Genomic DNA, 19754 nt, shown 5'->3' on the forward strand with positions numbered 1-19754 from the left:
ATGGCTCTCTTGTAAACAAACAAAGAGATCCATCACATTGTTTGTGGCGTATTAAAGAATTGTTGAATTGTATCACATAATAATAAGGTCTGTAGCTCTCCTCAGCAGCAGCTGTTTGAAAGCCTCCCATGCATTTGGAAGGCCTAAGCTGTCTCATACCTCCCCCAAAGAAAGTCCCATACCTCTGACTTCCTTTATGAGAGCGAGGGAGAGGGAAAGAGGGAGACGGAGAGGAAAAGGTAGAAGGAGAGGTCGACCGAGATAGATTCAGAGAAAGAGAGAGATATCCTCCATTCAATTTATCTTCCCTGACTGGCACATACTAGATGCATAATCAGTTAATGCTGATGGTAACACAGTCTGACTAGTCTTGCCAAGGCAGATACGGGCAGATCTGTACGTGCCACACCAGTATGCCAGGCCGTGGGCACCCTGAGCTCTGTGTCTGGATAATCAATCTGTATATACAGTATTTATTGTATGTTCCCTCTAATGAAGTTGGCCAGTACACCTGAGCCACTTTCTGTTCACCCCGCTATTATCCAGAAGGCGAGGTCAGTACAGGTGCATCAATACTGGGACCGAGAGACTGAAAAACAGCTTCTTTCTCAAGGCCATTAGACTGTTAAATAGCCATCACTAGCACATTAGAGGCTGCTGCTGCCTATTGAAATCACTGGCCACTTTAATAAATTGAACACTAGTCACTTTAATAATGTTTACATATCTTGCACTACTCATCTCATATGTATATACTGTATTCTATTCTATAATATTCAACTGTATCTTAGTCCATGCCGCTCTGTCATTGCTTGTCCATATATATATATATATATATATATATATATATATATATATATATATATATATATATATTCTTAAATCCCATTCCTTACTAGATTTGTGTGTATTGCATATATGTTGTGAAATTGTTAGATATTACTTGCTAGATATTACTGCACTATTGTAGCTAGAAGCACAAGCATTTCGCTACACCCGCAATAACATCTTCTAAACACGTGTATGTGACAAATAACATTTGATTTGATTTGATTTTGATTTGGTTAGCCTGTTTGTGTGTGCTTAACCCCTGTACGGTTTTCACTGCCACACCGCTTCATTATATGATATGTCATAGTTTGCTTGTTTGTAAATAAATAGTTGTTCTAGTTTGGGGTTTATCTTGGTGTGTGTCCCTCTGTAAGAGGCCCCTTATTACTATCTGCAGTGTGTCATGGGTTCAACAGAGTATGAAAGGCTGTGTAATTGACATGGCTGGCACAACATAATTTTGCTTGTCAAGGAGATTGACGTTTATTAAATTAATCTAACACTGAGTGTTGTTCTCTTCCTAGGAGCATGGCAAACTGACGCCAAGACAACAAGATAAATGTCAACGCAAAATAAACTTTCACAGATTCAGATCTAGTCAAATCCAGATCTGATGTGTGGTATGTAAGTAACTCAAACTTTATTTATTCAAAAGCACAATTTATGCATGTCGCTAGTATATGAAGGTAGAAGTCAAGAAACTTTAATATCTTTATAAGCACTGTGGATCCATATTGATGATTATGACCATCACCATTAGCATTCACATTTTTAACAGAGAGATATGGGTTAAATACTCAATGCAAGATGGATAACTTCTGTAACGTCAGTTTTTATGACCTTTTACTTTTTATACACCTACATAAAGCAAATCCATACTGCATTATGACCTGAACACGTCAATCCAGTCAATGAAATGCAGTCAGCATACAGCTACAACTATCTGGCTTTTGATAGTATTTTTTTTACAACGGGGGGTTTGGAATTCCCATTGTTAGACCCTATCTTGCCCACGATATACTAGACAACATGCACATGGCCAGTACATTCAGAAAAAGTGGCATTGTTTACGTCATTACCCAGCAACGCACTACTACTGCTACTACTAATCTTATTACTATTACTATTAGACTTAACACCTGTAACTTGTCATGGATGATTAGTTACTTTTTATTTATTTTATTCACTAACATTTTAAGAATGGTGCCAACAAGAAGAGGAGGAGGAGGCTATGAAAGAAATGAAACAAGAAGAAGCGCAAGTGAACGGAGCCTAGCATTAACTTTAGAAATGCAGAAATCAGTAGCACTGCTATACTAGACGACATAGAAATGGGGAGAAATGAAGAAGCTACATCAAGACAACCCAACTGGGAAGTGAAGTGCATTCTACAATGGTTGTCAGAAAATAGATAAACATCGATCTGGCGTGAAGACTGATGAAAACTTTAATCGACTAAATGAATGGTACTGTGTGAATTAAATTGTCAGGTTTAGTTTGTTTCCAGAGTTAATAAAGAGCTACACATTTGTATATGTTCTATTATACTGTAAGTGCTATGGATTTACTGTTACAGGGAAACTGTGTTATTCTGTTCATCGGACGGCGGTCAGTTCACAGTGGTGCACTCCTATCATTTAGATTAGCGTTGTGATGATTAGATCCCCCCTCAGCCCCCAGTTGTGCCCTGGACACCATATGTGAATTGCTTGTCCCCAACTATCCTCACTGTTTGTACTGCTTGGTGACCTAAACTGGGATATGCTTAACACCCCGGCCGTCCTACAATCTGAACTAGATGCCCTCAATCTCACACAAATTATCAATGAACCTACCAGGTACAACCCTAAATCCATAAACTTAGGCACCCTCATAGATATCATCCTGACTAATTTACCCTCTAAATACACCGCCGCTGTCTTCAACCAGGATCTCAGCGATCACTGCCTCATTGCCTGCGTCCGTAATGGGTCTGCAGTCAAACGGCCACCCCTCATCACTGTCAAACACTCTCTAAAACACTTCAGTGAGCAGGCCTTTCTAATTGACCTGGCCCGGGTATCCTGGATGGATATTGACCTCATTCCGTCAGTAGAGGATGCCTGGATGTTCTTCAAATGTGCTTTGCTCTCCATCTGAAATAAGCATGCCCCATTCAAAAAATTCAGAACTAAGAACAGATATAGCCCCTGGTTCACCCCAGACTTGACTGCCCTTGATCAGCACAAAACATCCTGTGGCGTACTGCATTAGCATCGAACAGCCCCCGCAATATGCAACATTTCAGGGAATTCAGGAACCAATATACACAATCAGTTAGGAAAGCAAAGACTAGCTTTTTCAAACAGAAATGTGCATCCTGTAGCACTAACTCCAAAAAGTTTTGGAACACTGTAAAGTCCATGGAGAATAAGAGCACCTCCTCCCAGCTAGCCACTGCACTTAGGCTAGGAAACACTGTCACCACCGATAAATGTACGATAATCGAGAATTTCAATAAGCATTTTGCTACGGCTGGCCATGCTTTCCACCTGGCTACCCCTACCCCGGCCACCAGCTCTGCACCCTCTGCTGCAACTTGCCCATGCCCCCCCCGCTTCTCCTTCACCCAAATTCAGATAGCTGATGTCCTGAAAGAGCTGCTAAATCTGGACCCCTCCGAATCAGCTGGGCTAGACAATCTGGACCCTTTCTTTCTAAAATCAGCATGACCTTGAATGTTTGGTACAGCTACTGGAGAGCTCTTCTTTGTCTACACCTATTCAGCATCATTCACACCCTCTTAAGCCTTAGCCCCACCCATCTCTTTAAGGATTCACATGTGAGGCCATGTGCTAAACAGAGTGAGTAAAGTAGTGTAGTAAACAACCCAAGAAATTGTCGCAACCCCTATTACTAGCCTGCTCAAACTCTCTTTCGAATCGTCTGAGATCCTCAGAGATTGGAAAGCTGCCGCGGTCATCGTCCTCTTCAAAGGGGTGACACTCTAGATCCAAACTGTTACAGACCTATCTCCATCCTGCCCTGCCTTTCAAAAGCATTTGAAAGCCAAGTTAATAAACAGATCACCGACCATTTCAAATCCCACCGTACCTTCTCCGCTAAGCAATCTGGTTTCCGAGCTGGTCATGGGTGCACCTCAGCCACGCTCAAGGTCCTAAACGATATAATAACCGCGATCGATAAAAGACAGTACTGTGCAGCCGTCTTCATCGACCTGGCCAAGGCTTTTGACTCTGCCAATCACCGCATTCTTATTGGCAGACTAAATAGCCTTGGTTTCTCAAATGACTGCCTCACCTGGTTCAACAACTACTTCTCAGATAGAGTTCAGTGTCAAATCGAAGGGCCTGTTGTCTGGACCTCTGGCCGTCTCTATGGTGGTGCCACAGGGTTCAATTCTCGGGCCGACTCTATTCTCTGTGTATATCAATGATGTCGCTCTTGCTGCTGGTGACTTTCAGATCCACCTCTACGCAGACGACACCATTTTGTATACATCTGGCCCTTCAATGGACACTGTGTTAACAAAGCCTCCTTCACTCATGCTGCTAAACATGCCCTCGTAAAACTGACTATCCTACCGATCCTTGACTTCGGCGATGTCATTTACAAAATAGCTTCCAACACTCTACTCCGCAAATTGGATGTAGTCTATCACAGTGCCATCCGTTTTGTCACCAAAGCCCCATATACTACCCACCATTGTGACCTGTACGCTCTCGTTGGCTGGCCCTCACTACATATTCATCACCAAACCCACTGGCTCCAGGTCATCTATAAATCACTTCTAGGCAAATCCCGCCTTATCTTAGAACATTGGTCACCATAGCAACACCCACCCATAGTATGCGTTCCAGCAGGTATATCTCACTGGTCATCCCCAAAGCCAACACCTCCTTTGGCCGCCATTCCTTCCAGTTCTCTGCTGCAAATGACTGGAACAAACTGCAAAAATCTCTGAAGCTGGATACACTTATCTCGCTCACTAACTTCTCAGAGCAGCTTACCGATCACTGCACCTGTACACAGCCCATCTGTAATTAGCCCACCCAACTACCTCATCCCCATATTCTTATTTACATTGTTATTTATTTTTCTCATTTGCACCCCAGTATCTCTATTTGCACATCATCTTCTGCACATATATCACTCCAGTGTTAATACTAAATTATAATATAATTATTTTGCACTATGGCGTATTTATTGCCTTACCTCCATAACTTACTACATTTTCAAACACTGTATATAGATTTTCTATTGTGTTATTGACTGTACGTTCTGTTTATTCCATATGTAACTCTGTGTTGTTGTTGTTTTTATCGCACTGCTTTGCTTTATCTTGGCCAGGTCGCAGTTGTAAATGAGAAATTGTTCTCAACTGGCTTACCTGGTTAAATAAAGGTTAAATAAAAATAAAATAAATAAAAAGATCCAAGGATGCGTATGGTGTTCCTGCCTTTTGTCTTAAACCGGTTCCGGTTACCTTCAGACGAGTCCCGTGACACTTGTGGGGGTAGTAGAGCAAAACAGAAAACACCATTGTGTTCATGAGTCTCATCTTTCCATAGAGTGGTCATATTAGTAGGTCAAACCATTCAGATGCTACAGAAGTTTTCGTGAGAAACCCAATTTTCAGGATGTCTCATGGTCTGGCAAACACCGCTGTAGCTTGGCCACCTTCCACCGCAGATGTGGAAGGCCGACATAGGCGGATGTGGTGGATTGAGATGCAGCCTATGCAAAATTGTCTTAAACTGACAGACTTTGATGGGGATTTTTTTTATTATGTTACTTAGATTGACACATGGGTGAGTCAATAGACTCTTACGGACTAACCATAAACGTAATTGTTTAAAACCTGGACGTTTTTATTTTCATTTTATGAGGCAGGTCTTACCGTGTACCGACCATAGGAATGTTAAGGGGAATCTTTTATAAACCCTTCCTCATATGTGACCAACCGCCTCGATTCGGTCTTATGTAGCAACATTTGAAATTGTATTTTTTACATTGGATAAAAGTAGAAAAATTAGTAGAGCGTCTGCTAAATGACTAAAATGTAAATGTAAATGTATATCATACATTGCAGTTGAGGAACAATGGGAAAGTAATTCTGCTTTGAAAATATGAAACTGTATGCACTCACTAACTGTAAGTCGCTCTGTATAAGAGCGTCTGCTAAATGACTAAAATGTAAAATGTAATAACCTTGTAACCCCACTTTTGAGAAAATGACCTTGAATGTTTGGTACAGCTACTGGAGAGCTCTTCTTTGTCTACACCTATTCAGCATCGTTCACACCCTCTTAAGCCTTAGCCCCACCCATCTCTTTAAGGATTCACATGTGAGGCCATGTGCTAAACAGAGTGAGTAAAGTAGTGTAGTAAACAACCCAAGATTTCAAGGCTAAAAGTGGTGAAATTAGTAGCCAACAATAAGAACAAACTCCAGGTAAAAATATACTATATCTAGTCCTTGGCCTACAGCTGAAGTCGGAATTTTACATACACTTAGGTTGGAGTCATTAAAACTCGTTTTTCAACCACTCCACAAATTTCTTGTTCACAAACTATAGTTTTGGCAAGTCAGTTAAGACATCTACTTTGCGCATGACACAAGTCATTTTGCCAACAATTGTTTACAGACAGATTATTTCACTTATAATTCACTGTATCACAATTCCAGTGGGTCAGAAGTTTACATACACTAAGTTGACTGTGCCTTTAAACAGCTTGGAAAATTCCAGAAAATTATGTAATGCTTTAGAAGCTTCTGATAGGCTAATTGAAATAATTTGAGTCAATTGGAGGTGTACCTGTGGATGAATTTCAAGGCCTACCTTCAAACACAGTGCCTCATTGCTTGACATTATGGGAAAATCAGAAGAAATTAGCCAATACCTCAGAAAAAAAATGGTAGACCTCCACAAGTCTGGTTCATTCTTGGGAGCAATTTCCAAATGCCTGAAGGTACCACGTTCATCTGTACAAACAATAGCACGCAACTACAAACACCTTGGGACAACGCAGCCGTCATACCGCTCAGGAAGGAGACACGTTCTGTCTCCTAGAGATGAACGTACTTTGGTGCGAAAAGTGCAAATCGATCCCAGAACAACAGCAAAGGACCTTGTGAAGATGATGGAGGAGACAGGTATAAAAGTATCTATATCCACAGTAAAATGAGTCCTATATCGACATAACCTGAAAGGCCGCTCAGCAAGGATGAAGCCACTGCTCCAAAACTGCCATAAAAAAGCCAGACTACGGTTTGCGGTTTGAAACAAAAATAGAACTGTTTGGCCATAATGACCATCGTTATGTTTGGAGGACAAAGGGGGAAGCTTGCAAGCCGAAAAACACCATCCCAACCGTGAAGCATGGTGGTGGCAGCATCATGCTGTGGGGGTGCTTTGCTGCAGGAGGGACTGGTGCACTTCACAAAATAGATGACATCATGAGGAAGGATAATTATGTGGATATATTGAAGCAACATCTCAAGACATCAGTCAGGAAGTTAAAGCTTGCTCGCAAATGGGTCTTCCAAATGGACAATGACCCAAAGCATACTTCCAAAGTTGTGGCAAAATGGCTTAAGGACAACAAAGTAAAGGTATTGGAGTGGCCATCACAAAGCCCTGACCTCAATCCTATAGAAAATGTGTGGGCAGAACTGAAAAAGCTTGCGCGAGCAAGGAGGCCTACAAACCTGACTCAGTTACACTATCTCTGTCAGGAGGAATGGGCCAAAATTCACCCAACTTATTGTGGGAAGCTTGTGGAAGGCTACCCGAAACGTTTGACCCAAGTTAAGCAATTTAAAGGCAATGCTACCAAATACTAATTGAGTGTATGTAAACTTCTGACCCAATGGGAATTGTGATGAAATAAATAAAAGCTGAAATAAATCATTCTCTCTACTATTATTCTGACATTTCATATTCTTAAAATAAAGTGGTGATCATAACTGACCAAAGACAGGGAATTTTTACTGGGATTAAATGTCAGAAATTGTGAAAAACTGAGTTTAAAAGTATTTGGCTAACGTGTATGTAAACTTCCGACTTCAACTGTACATGTACATATTACCTCAATTACCTCGACTAACCTTTACCCCCGCACATTGACTCGGTGTCACGCCTTGACATAGAGATCTCTAGTTGGTTTGGTCAGGGTGTGAATATCTAGGTGTACATTCTAGAATGTGTATATCTATGTTGTCCGGGTGTGGTTCCCAATCAGAGGCAGCTGTCAATCGTTGTCTCTTATTGGGGATCATACTTAGGCAACCATGTTGCCTACCTTAGTTGTGGGATCTTGTTTCTGTTGGCTTGTTGGATGTTTAGTCTTTTGAACTTCACGTTCTGTTGGATTTTGTGATTTTGTCTGTGTTTATATAATAAACGCTGCACCTTGGTCCAATCCTTTACACGATGAACGTGACACTCGGTACCGGTACCCACTTTATATAGCCTCATTATTGTTATTTTCAAGTTATTTTTTTATTTTTTACCATAGCTCTTATTTTTCTTAAAACTGCATTGTTGGTTAAGGGCTTGTAAGTAAGCATTTCACATTGACAGGATGATTTTTTAAGGCTCATAATGGGCTGTCCTACTATGCAAGCTTCGAATTTCAAATAATTAAATCAAATTGTATGCTGTATACGGCACCTGCTGTATACGGCACATGTGACAAATACAATTTGATTTAATTATTTGAAATTCGAAGCTTGCATAGTAGGACAGCCCATTATGAGCCTTAAAAAATCATCCTGTCAAGTTTTTGCAAAAAGTTTTGCTTAAACCGATTGACGCTTATGTTAATACATTGCATTCAATGGGAAAAGAAGAGTGTCACAAGGTTGATACCTATATCAATACATTGTAGTCATTGGGAAAAGATGAATGTCAACCAGTTGAAGCTTATGTATTTGGTATTTTATTAGAATCCCATTAACTGTTGCAAAAGCAGCAGCTACTCTTCCTGGGGTCCACACAAAACATGAAACATGACATAATACAGCATATTAATAGAAAAGAACAGCTCAAGGAAAGAACTACATACATTTTTTTAAGGCACACGCAGCCTACATATCAATACATACACACAAACTATCTAGGTCAAATAGGGGAGAGGCGTTGTGCCATGAGGTGTTGCTTTATCTGTTTTTTGAAACCAGGTTTGCTGTTTATTTGAGCAATATGAGATGGAATGGAGTTCCATGCAATAATGGCTCTACATAATACTGTACGCTTTCTTGAATTTGTTCTGGATTTGGGGACTGTGAAAAGACCCCTGGTGGCATGTCTGGTGGGGTAAGTGTGTGTGTGTCAGAGCTGTGTGTAAGTTGACTATGCAAACAATTTGGGATTTTCAACACATTCATGTTTCTTATGAAAAGAAGTGATGCAGTCAGTCTCTCCTCAACTCTTAGCCAAGAGAGGCTGGCATGCATAGTATTTATATCAGCCCTCTGATTACAATGAAGAGCAAGACGTGCCACACTGTTTTGGGCCAGCTGCAGCTTAACTAGGTATTTCCTTGCAGCACAGGACCACACGACCGGACAATAATCAAGATTAGACAAAACTAGAGCCTGCAGAAATTGCAGAGCATTTCTTTATTACGGACAGACCTCTCCCCATCTTTACAACCATTGAATCTATATGTTTTGACCATGATAGTTTACAGTCTAAGGTAACGCCAAGTAAGGTAATGTCAATACATTGCATTCAATGGGAAAAGATGAGTGTCACAGGGTTGAAGCTAATGTGAACAAATTCCCAGTCAACGGGAATGATGAGTGTCAACTAGGGCTGTGGTGGTCATGCCATTTTGTCAGCTGGTGATTGTCAAGCAAATGACTGCCGGTCTCAAGGTAATTTACCGTTAATTAACATAACCACATTTAGCATCTCCTGGATTCCACGCATAGCCTACAAGCCACTGATGCAGACCTTTGGAACATCTACATTTTAAAAGGTCTTAAAAATCCATCACAATAAATCCATTATTTATTTTAGACAGGACTAAAGAAACATTTGATGAAAATGTAGTCTGTTTCAGAAGAATGGTATAGCATACTCTGAGTTGTCCTGGTGTTAGGCCCTGATCTGGCTATGCCATATGGCTGTGGGCTACACTAGTTCATTTAGCAGACAAGATTTGCTTAGAATTCCATGGCATTATTTTATATTATTTTATAGTATGAAGAATACAATTGAACAAAGCTGAATAAAATATAAATTATATTTTCTCCAAAGTATTTCAGGGAGTGCGCACATGTGGCTATTCTGTCTAACAGAACACAGAGGGTGTTCTTTAATGGAAGCCTCTCCAACATAATCCAAGTAGAATCAGGAATTCCCCAGGGCAGCTGTCTAGGCCCCTTACTTTTTCAATCTTTACAATTGACATGCCACTGGCTTTGAGTAAATACTGAATGTTATCAGATCTTCAACCAAAACCTAATATTAGATAAAGGTTACCTGAGTTTACAAATAACAACAAAAATGGGTACTTATTTTATTTATTTAATTAACAAAGTTATGCAACACCCAATTCCCCTGTGTGAAAAAGTAATTGCCCCCTTACGCTCAATAGCTGGTTGTGCCACTTTTAGCTGCAATTACTAAAACAAAATGCTTCCTGTAGTTGTTGATCAGTCTCTCAAATCGCTGAGGAGGAATTTTGGCCCACTCTTGCATGCAGAACTGCTTTAACTCAGCGACATTTGTGAGTTTTCAAGCATGACCTGCTCGTTTCAAGTCCTGCCACAACATCTCAATTGGGATTAGGTCTGGACTTTGACTAGGTCATTCCAAAACGTATAATTTGGTGCTTTTTAAGCATTTTCATGTAGACTTGAATGTATGTTTTGGATCATAGTCTTGCTGCATGGCCCAGCTGCGCTTCAGCTTCAGCTCACAGACGGATGGCCAGACATTCTCCTGTAGAATTCTCTGATACAGAGCAGAATTCATGATTCCTTCTATTAAGGCAAGTCGTCCAGGTCCTGAGGCAGTAAAGCATCCCCAAACCATCACACTACCACCACCATGCTCGACCGTTGGTATGAGGTTCTTACTTTGGAATGCAGTGTTTGGTTTTTGCCAGGCATAATGGGACCCATGTCGTCCATCTTCTTTCACCAAAGAACGCAGTTCTCCAAGCTTGCTGAAACTCCCCCGAAAGGTAGGTTTTCATTTTGAGCCCTGACCCCTACAGAAAGATACTGTTGTTACAGTGCTGACTGTGATAAAAAGTAGGTTATAGATTCTTAATTACCATCCCCAGTCAGAATAAATGTATAATTGGTAACAATATAAAGATATTGAAGCACATTTGATTACTATGCTAGCAGTTCTTGCATAATAAAATGTTATGTGCGGGTTTCCCATAGTTGAATCCAGTAAAAGTACTGTAGTGCCTCTTTCAGCCCTTATGCTGCCTGTCAGCCATTCATTTATAATGCAGTTCTGTCACTTTATTTAGGCTACTCAATATCTTACAGGCCTATCATGCAAACATTTAATGCAAACAAACACTTCTTACTCATTACTTTGGTACAAATACAAAACTTTCAATCAATCATTCACTAGTGTGTCACCCCTATAATTCCCATTTCGACATGACATGTATCCATCGCAGTATTATTCTATACCGTCGAAGTACAGTTCTATGTCATTGTACATACCATATGAAGGTCTTATAAACTTCATCCACAATGATGGTCCCGTGTAGCTCAGTTGGTAGAGCATGGCGTTTGCAACGCCAAGGTTGTGGGTTCGATTCCCACGGTGGGCCAGTATGAAAAATGTATGCACTCACTAACTATAAATCGCTCTGGATAAGAGCGTCTGCTAAATGACTAAAATGTAAATGATTCTGACGATTTTGGAGCTGTATAGGACTGAGGCCAATACATCTCTCCCTGTCTTCCCCAACCAGCTCTCTGGACATCCGAAGACAAAATCGCATGCATTCTCCCATATAGTGTTCTTGTCTTCCTCCACAACCACCCAACCACCGCTCTGAGACCCAGGCCTGTCGCCTCGTGGATTTGTTCCTCTGTCCACCACAGCATTGAGTGTGGACATGACTGTCAGAATTGGAGGCTGTTTTCCTTGCTTCTTGAAGACTATAACTACTGTAGCTAGCTAGCTGGTAAATTAGGCTTTCCCCCAAAGCTCGTTGGCAAGACTGCTAATACATCCTCCCTTCACACCAATGCTCAAAATGCTTCAAGTTGCTCTTATTTTAATGTAATCCCTAAATTGGTCGTTAGCTAGGCTAGCTAGCCAGCTAGCCTAACTTTAGCTTGGCTTGTTTACCTCTCTAGTGCGGCATAACAAATTGACGAGGAAGCATGGGGGCTTTGCACAAGCAAATAGCGTGCATATGAGAACCAATCAAAAAGTAACTTAAAGTAGCTAAACATTTTAGCTAACCTCCCCCTTTTACAAGCCAGAGTTATCAGACAAGTGAAACACAGCTCGCTGTGTAGTCACGTGGGTCACGCGTCAGCCAAGCTATCATGATTGTCCCCAGTTAGAAATATGTACAATTTGAGAAGATTCAGACTTTTTAACCATTCGAGACTGCTCCTATGACCTCCAATAAAGTTACTTGCTGTAATTGCAGGAAGCTAAATTCAATGTACGGCCTTCTGGGGACACTCTTTAACCATGCTCTAAATTTCAAGTTTTTACGTTAAGAATTTACCGTTCTAATGAAGATGGAAGACAGTGTTTTAACTGCAGGGAGAGAATGAAGCACCATGTTGAGTGTTAATTAAGCCATTTCCTGTTGCCACAGTAAGCTGAACCTCAACACAGGGCATCCCTATAAGGTCACGATAGGTTCTCTGTGGGAACAAGTTTTCACTATGAAGAGTTCCTTTCACTTGGTCAGGTGTAGGCTTGCGTTTCAATACCTGTATTTTGTTTCTAGCCTCAACGGTTCTGAAGTCATGAATTGTTAATTTGGGTTTTTCTAGGGCTAGTGGATAAGAAGTTAGGGTTATGGCTAGGGTTAGGGTTGAGCCAAGATGTAGAGATGAAGAGAGGGTTAGGGTTAGAGTTGAGTCAAGGTTTAGGGTTGAGCCGTAATGTAGACATTAATCTGGGTTAGGGTTACGGTTAGGGTCAGGGTTATCATTAACACTAAAACTGCCATAGGCCAACGGCCAATGACGTTTGATTTTGTTTTTAAAAAATCATGCAAAAAGAAAGCTATGTCCTGCTCCTTCACTGACTTTTCCTAAATGTTTGTATTTTACACATCTCTTTTTTTTCCACAACTATTCCTAACTTAACCCGCCAAGACAATGTGCTGTAGGATGTTGGTACCCAGCCAGGCGCTAATGTGTCTCTCTCTCTCCTTACTGAATGAATAACAAATGGATGAATGGGTGATAATTGTGCACCATACTTCACAATTGAATTTAAATTAGGCCTAACTGAATGATAAGGAGGGTGAAGAGGTTGATTTAACTAAGAAAGACAATAGTGTAATGATGAGTTTGTGTTATGCCTATTGATTGGCAGGAAATAATTTGATGCGCGCCTTGGGGGTTGAAACCATTCTCTTTTATGTTTTACTTTGTAAAAAGAAACTGTTATGGGACTGTTTTACTTACTATAACTCTATTACTAATCAAATGTATTGTAAGGGAAATGAAAACATGCTACATGTTGCAGTAGGCTTTTCGAATAATGCAAAACATATCCTTGACTCTTTCCATTTTCCATTTTTACATTTGAGTCATTTAGCAGACGCTCTTATCCAGAGCGACTTACAGTTAGTGAGTGCATACATATTTTTATTTTTTGATACTGGCCCCCCATGGGAATCGAACCCACAACCCTGGTGTTGCAAACACCATGCTCTACCAACTGAGCTACATCCCTGCCAGCCATTCCCTCCCCTACCCTGGACGACGCTGGGCCAATTGTGTGCCGCCCCATGCGTCTCCCGGTCGCGGCCGGCTACGACAGAGCCTGTATTCGAACCAGGATCTCTAGTGGCACAGCTAGCACTGCATGATAAAATTAAAATTACATTGACAAGTGCACCCTTATTGAACAATTTATCCTTTATTTAACCGTAATAAAGTGAAGCAAATGATGCCAGCCCGCTGAATGAATGGCAAATGGATGGAATGGGCGATAATTGTGCAAGTTAATTCACAATCAAATTTAAATTAGGCCTAACTGAATGATGAGGGTGAAGAGGTTAATTTAATTTAGAACAACAATAGTGTAATCATGAGTTTGTGTTATGCCTATTTATCAGCATTGGCACTTATGTTAATAATTTGACCGCGTGCCTTGCGGGTTGATACCATTATCTTTTACGTTTTACTTTGTAAAAATAAGCTGTTACAGGACTGTTTTATTTACTGTAACTCTATTACTAATCAAATGTATTGTAAGGAAACATTATATGTGTTGAAGTAGGCCTTTAGAATAATGCAAAACCTATCCTTCAAGTAGGCCTTTAGAATAATGCAAAACATATCCTTGACTCTAACCAACTTGATGAGCGTGAAACAAACGTTGCCAGTCAGCCTCCACAGCCGACCCAACGAAACTACACCTAAACTATACCGAAACTAATTTCCACATAATAAGAATTAGCATGTAGACAATATTAAATTGACAATAAGGCCTATTAGGCATATCAAATGTAAAATTGTACATGAAGAGATGGGCGCATCTTGTAATTTACAGATGGAGGGAAAGGATCATCACTTTATTAAATTCTGCTTCAGAGTCACGTTCAGGTAAAACATTTTGATTTCTATATAGTATCAGAAAGAGCATATTCTGCCATTTCTATTACACTTACTTATGTCAAATACATCCCATAATTCAAGAGGAGCAGCTCTATTTCCAAATTAGATTTTTTTCATGAATATCCGTGCCATTTCACCTGTGCACCTAGCTGGTTATATTATTATTATCTTTTTCGTTTCTACTTTGTCAAAATGAGCTGTAACTGGACTTCATAAATTACTACAATCCTATTACTAAACGAACCTACAAATCAAGCTGATCAAATGGATTACACTGTAATGTTTTTATTGTAAGGGAAACGAAAATAGGCTATAGGACTACGATTTTTTCGAAGACTTTGTAGAACAGTACAAAATATATCCTTAACTCTATCTAAACAAATTCCTATTGTTGTCATTTTTTAATAGATTTATATACAGTACCAGTCAAAAGTTTGGACACACCTACTCATTCCAGGGTTTTTTCTTTTTTTAAACTATTTTCAACATTGTAGAATAATAATGAAGACATCAAAACTATGAAATAAACAAATCAAAATATATTTGAGATTTGAGATTCTTCAAAGTAGACACCCTTTGCCTTGATGACAGCTTTGCACACTCTTGGCATTCTCTCAACCAGCTTCATGAGGTAGTCACCTGGAATGCATTTCAATTAACAGGTGTGCCTTGTTAAAAGTTAATTTGTGGAATTTCTTTCCTTCTTAATGCATTTGAGCCAATCAGTTGTGTTGTGACAAGGTAGGGGGGGTATACAGAAGATAGCCCGATTTGGTAAAAGACCAAGTCCATATTATGGCAAGAACAGCTCAAATAAGCAAAGAGAAATGACAGTCCATCGTTACTTTAAGACATGAAGTTCAGTCAATGCTGAACATTTCAAGAACTTTGAAAGTTTCTTCAAGTGCAGTCGCAAAAACCCTAGAGTTACCTCTGCTGCAGAGGATACATTCATTAGAGTTAACTACACCTCAGATTGTAGCCCAAATAAATGCTTCACAGAGTTCAAGTAACAGACACATCTCAACATCAACTGTTCAGAGGAGACTGCATGAATCAGGCCTTCATGGTCAAATTGCTGCAAAGAAACCACTACTAAAGGACACCAATAATAAGAAGAGACTTTCTTGAGATGCGTATTGGTGAATGGATTATATCCACATGTGTGGTTCCCACCGTGAAGCATGGAGAAGGAGTTGTGATGGTGTGGGTGTGCTTTGCTAGTGACACTGTCTGTGATTTATTTAGAATTCAAGACACACTTAACCAGCATGGCTACCACAGCATTCTGCAGCGATACGCCATCCCATCTGGTTTGGGCTTAGTGGGACTATCATTTGTTTTTCAACAGGAAAATGACCCAACACACCTCCAGGCTGTGTAAGGGCTATTTTACCAAGAAGGAGAGTGATGGAGTGCTGCATCAGATGACCTGGCCTCCACAATACCCCGACCTCAAACCAATTGAGATGGTTTGGAATGAGTCAAACGGCAGAGTGAAGGAAAAGCAGCCAACAAGTGCTCAGCATATGTGGGAACTCCTTCAAGATGATCCTTGCTATGACCTTCTTAAAACAATTCCATATAGCTTATCAGAACACCAATCCCCCGGCTTACGCAGGGCTTAGTCTGTTATAGGTTAAATAAAGCTTGTTGGAAAATAATTAGAAATTGACAAGTTGAAACATAGCCTATAGATAACTAGCAGGCATCTTGCCTTGGTTTGATCCTGTTGCATAACAATTACATTTTGGAAATGTGAGTGCAAAAATCACATTTTGGAACAGTGTGTGCATTTTGACATTACAGGCATTAAAAAACATGCTGGGGCGACCGTTAGATATATTTGGAACTCACACATAAAAAGTTTAATGAATTCGCTTCACCCCCCACTACATTGCAGAAAGGTTGGCCTCACTTGAAGGCTTACCTAGAGTTAATGTGATTTTAAGTGACATCAGCAGAACGGTTGAGGCTAGAAAATAAATTCAGGTATGGGATCGTTCAACAGACGCGTCCAATTGTACACCTGACCATGTGAAATTAACTCTTCACAGTGAAAACTTGGTCCTGCAGAGAACAAGGCCTTCCTTCGATAGAAAAGCATTACCTACAGTCCTCGCATAAACATGACAGACCAGTAGACTCAGTTGAGCTAGCTAAACGTTGTTCAAAACAACCCATTGTGACCATCATGACTTCATACGGATGCCCTCCTGGATTAAGGTTCAGTTTACTGTGGCAATTAATCCTCAACATGGTCCTTCATTCTTTCCCTGCAGTTACACAAAAACACGGTCTTCCATCCTCTGTAGAACGATCAATTCTTAATGAGACTTGAAACTCAGGGCATTGTTATTAAAGAGTGTCCCCAGGAAGCCGTACGTTGAATTTCAGCTTCCTGCGATAACAGGAAATTACTTAATTGGGGGTCATAGGGGTGGTTGTCTGCCTGTCTGTTTGTCTTTATCAATATCCTGTCTTTCGAGGTGGGGGAGAGGAGGGAAAGAGAGGTGAGAAGAGGGGGGGGGAGAAGGAGGGAGCGCAAATGGGGGGGAGAGAGAAGGGGGAGAGTGAAGGAGGGGGAGAGAGAAAGGGAGAGAGAAAGGGAGAGGGTGAAGGAGGAAGGGGGAGGGAAAGAGTCAACAGACAGACAGAGGTGGGAGAGAGGAGGAAGAGGGAAATAAAGAGATGAGAGGAAGGGAGGGAGGGAGGGAGGCAGGGTAAAAGAGGGACGGGAGAGAGAATGGAGGAAGGGGCGAGAGAGAGATAGAGAGGAGGGAGATAGGACGGAGAAAGAGAGAGATAGAAGAGAGCCGGAGGGAGAGAGAAAGAGATGGATAAATAGGAGGTAGAGAAAGAGAGAAGGAGGCAAAGTGAAGTAGAGGGAGGGAGTGAGGGATTAGAGAATAGAGAGAGAGAGCGAGACATGTCTGTCTCTGTCTGTCTGTGAGTCTCATCTTTTCCCATTGACTGGAATGTATTGACATAAGCATCAACTCTGTGACACATCTTTTCCCATTGAATGCAATGTAGTGAAATAAGGATCAATCTTATGACACTCTTCTTTTCCAATTGAATGCAATGTAGTGACATAAGCATCAATTGGTTGACACTTACTTTTTTGCAAAAACATGACAGGACAACATTTTCCTATGATATCATGTTGAGCAGGAAGCTGACAGCTGCATGGCCAGGGTCTTCTGGAGGTCTGGTTGCGCCTGGATGAACTCACAAAGGATTGTTTGTTTGTTTTGTTTTATCAAGGTGAACTGTAACTACAGTATCACGTCTCTGAGGGGTCACAACTACCATTCAGAAACATCTAACTAATTCACTATTCCTAGTCAAATCCTATTTTGAGGCAAATCTTCCACGTACATTTTAACATTACTTTTTAGTCATTCAGCAGATGCTCTTATCCAGAGCGATTTACAGGAGCAATTAGGGTTAAGTGCCTTGCTCAAGGGCACATTGACAGACTTTTCACCTAGTCGGCTCGGGGATTAGAACCAGCGACCTTTCGGTTACTGGCACAACACTCTTAACCACTAAGCTACCTGCCTCCCCGACGTAGAGACTATTAGATTACATCAGAAAAGGCAATGTGTCTAATCTGTCCAGATTTTCAGTCTAACTGGTCAAAGGCAGTTAGTACTAATGATCGTCCAACATCTGGTTTCATATCAGGGTGCAGCTGGATCTTCCTTTACCTCCAGCTCTGGCAGTATAAGCCTGGATCAGCTTAGATCTATAGGAGAGTAGGAGCACTGTGCCCTCTCTCTCCTGACCTGGATTCTCTTTCACTCCTACATTCCTCCTCTCCTCCTCTCTTCTACTCCTCCTCTCCTCCACCAGGGCTGTTTGTCAGCCACATAGAATTTCCCTCCATCTGTCGCTTTGGATAAAAGCGTCTGCCAAATGGCATATTATATTATTATTATTATTATTTTAACCTATGATATAATTAATTTAGAGGAGAGGGAGATGATGTATAAACCACTTAAGGGAAAAGGTATGTGTCCTACTAATAAGTCATTAGCATTGGGGGAGAAATAAAGAAATAAACAATAATCCTGCCTACATATGGGTTTTGGAGGGGATTTGGTTGGTTGTAAAGAGCTGTGTGTGATTAGAGTGCCTTAGCTTGTACTGTAAATTAGGTCTGAGACCTGTCCTCTCTGAAGAGCATTAGGTCAAGAGGCAAGTCTTTAAAAACTGGATGTGCTCTTGTTGTGAGTTTTACATACTGTGCCTGAACACTTACACGGACACAGACACAATTACTCGACTGCTATATCTAATAGAGATCATGTAGTAGGGGAAAGGGATAGACAGCGAGAAGGAAAGAGAGAGAGAGAGAAAGAGAAAGTGTGAGTGAGTGAGTGAATGAATGAATGAGTGTGTGTGTGTGTGTGTGTGAGTGTGTGTGTGCATGAAGTATTATCCCAAAATATCTTTGCATTGGCTATAGGGTGATTGACAGGTGTGGTGACTGTCATATGAATGTGTTTATGGCATGTCAGAACATGACACAATATCTGATACAGTACCACACCTCTCCTGATGTGATTACTCCACGGAGACCAGCCATGACCGTTGCTAAGAAACTGTTGCTACAGCTAGAGCTAATGCCAGTGAAATAAGTTGATTTGTATGTGAAAGTACTCTAAGTAGAGGTGGGAAGGAGGTGGTGGTGGGTGAGAGGGGAGAGAAGAGAGGGGAAGGGTGAGGGAAATGGGTGGTGGGTGTGATGGATATAGTTCCATCTGAACCTTAAGTGTTGAACAAATTGTCTGCTATGCTCAGTCATGTAAGAAATACTGTTATTTTGACACATTTTACCATGTTGTTAGTTGTAACTAGTTGGCACTCTGTGATGATAAAGTCAGTCAGAACAGAGTGAAAGTAGAATTGCAAAGCCTACAGTCTAGCTGTGAACCTTTGTTTCTGCATGTTTACTGTATGTTTTTCCCCTATTAAATCCACCCTGGAATCACACCTCATGTGTGGAGAGGACAGCTAGCGAGGACTCAGGCTGTAGATTTGGTGCTTGAAATATTCCGTCAGTCCTAAAGCTCCCAGGCAGCTGAGGCTGTTATCTCCCTTCATTCTAGAT

This window comes from Coregonus clupeaformis, chromosome 11, assembly GCF_020615455.1.
Source record: "Coregonus clupeaformis isolate EN_2021a chromosome 11, ASM2061545v1, whole genome shotgun sequence".
In the NCBI taxonomy this organism is placed as follows: Eukaryota; Metazoa; Chordata; class Actinopteri; order Salmoniformes; family Salmonidae; genus Coregonus; species Coregonus clupeaformis.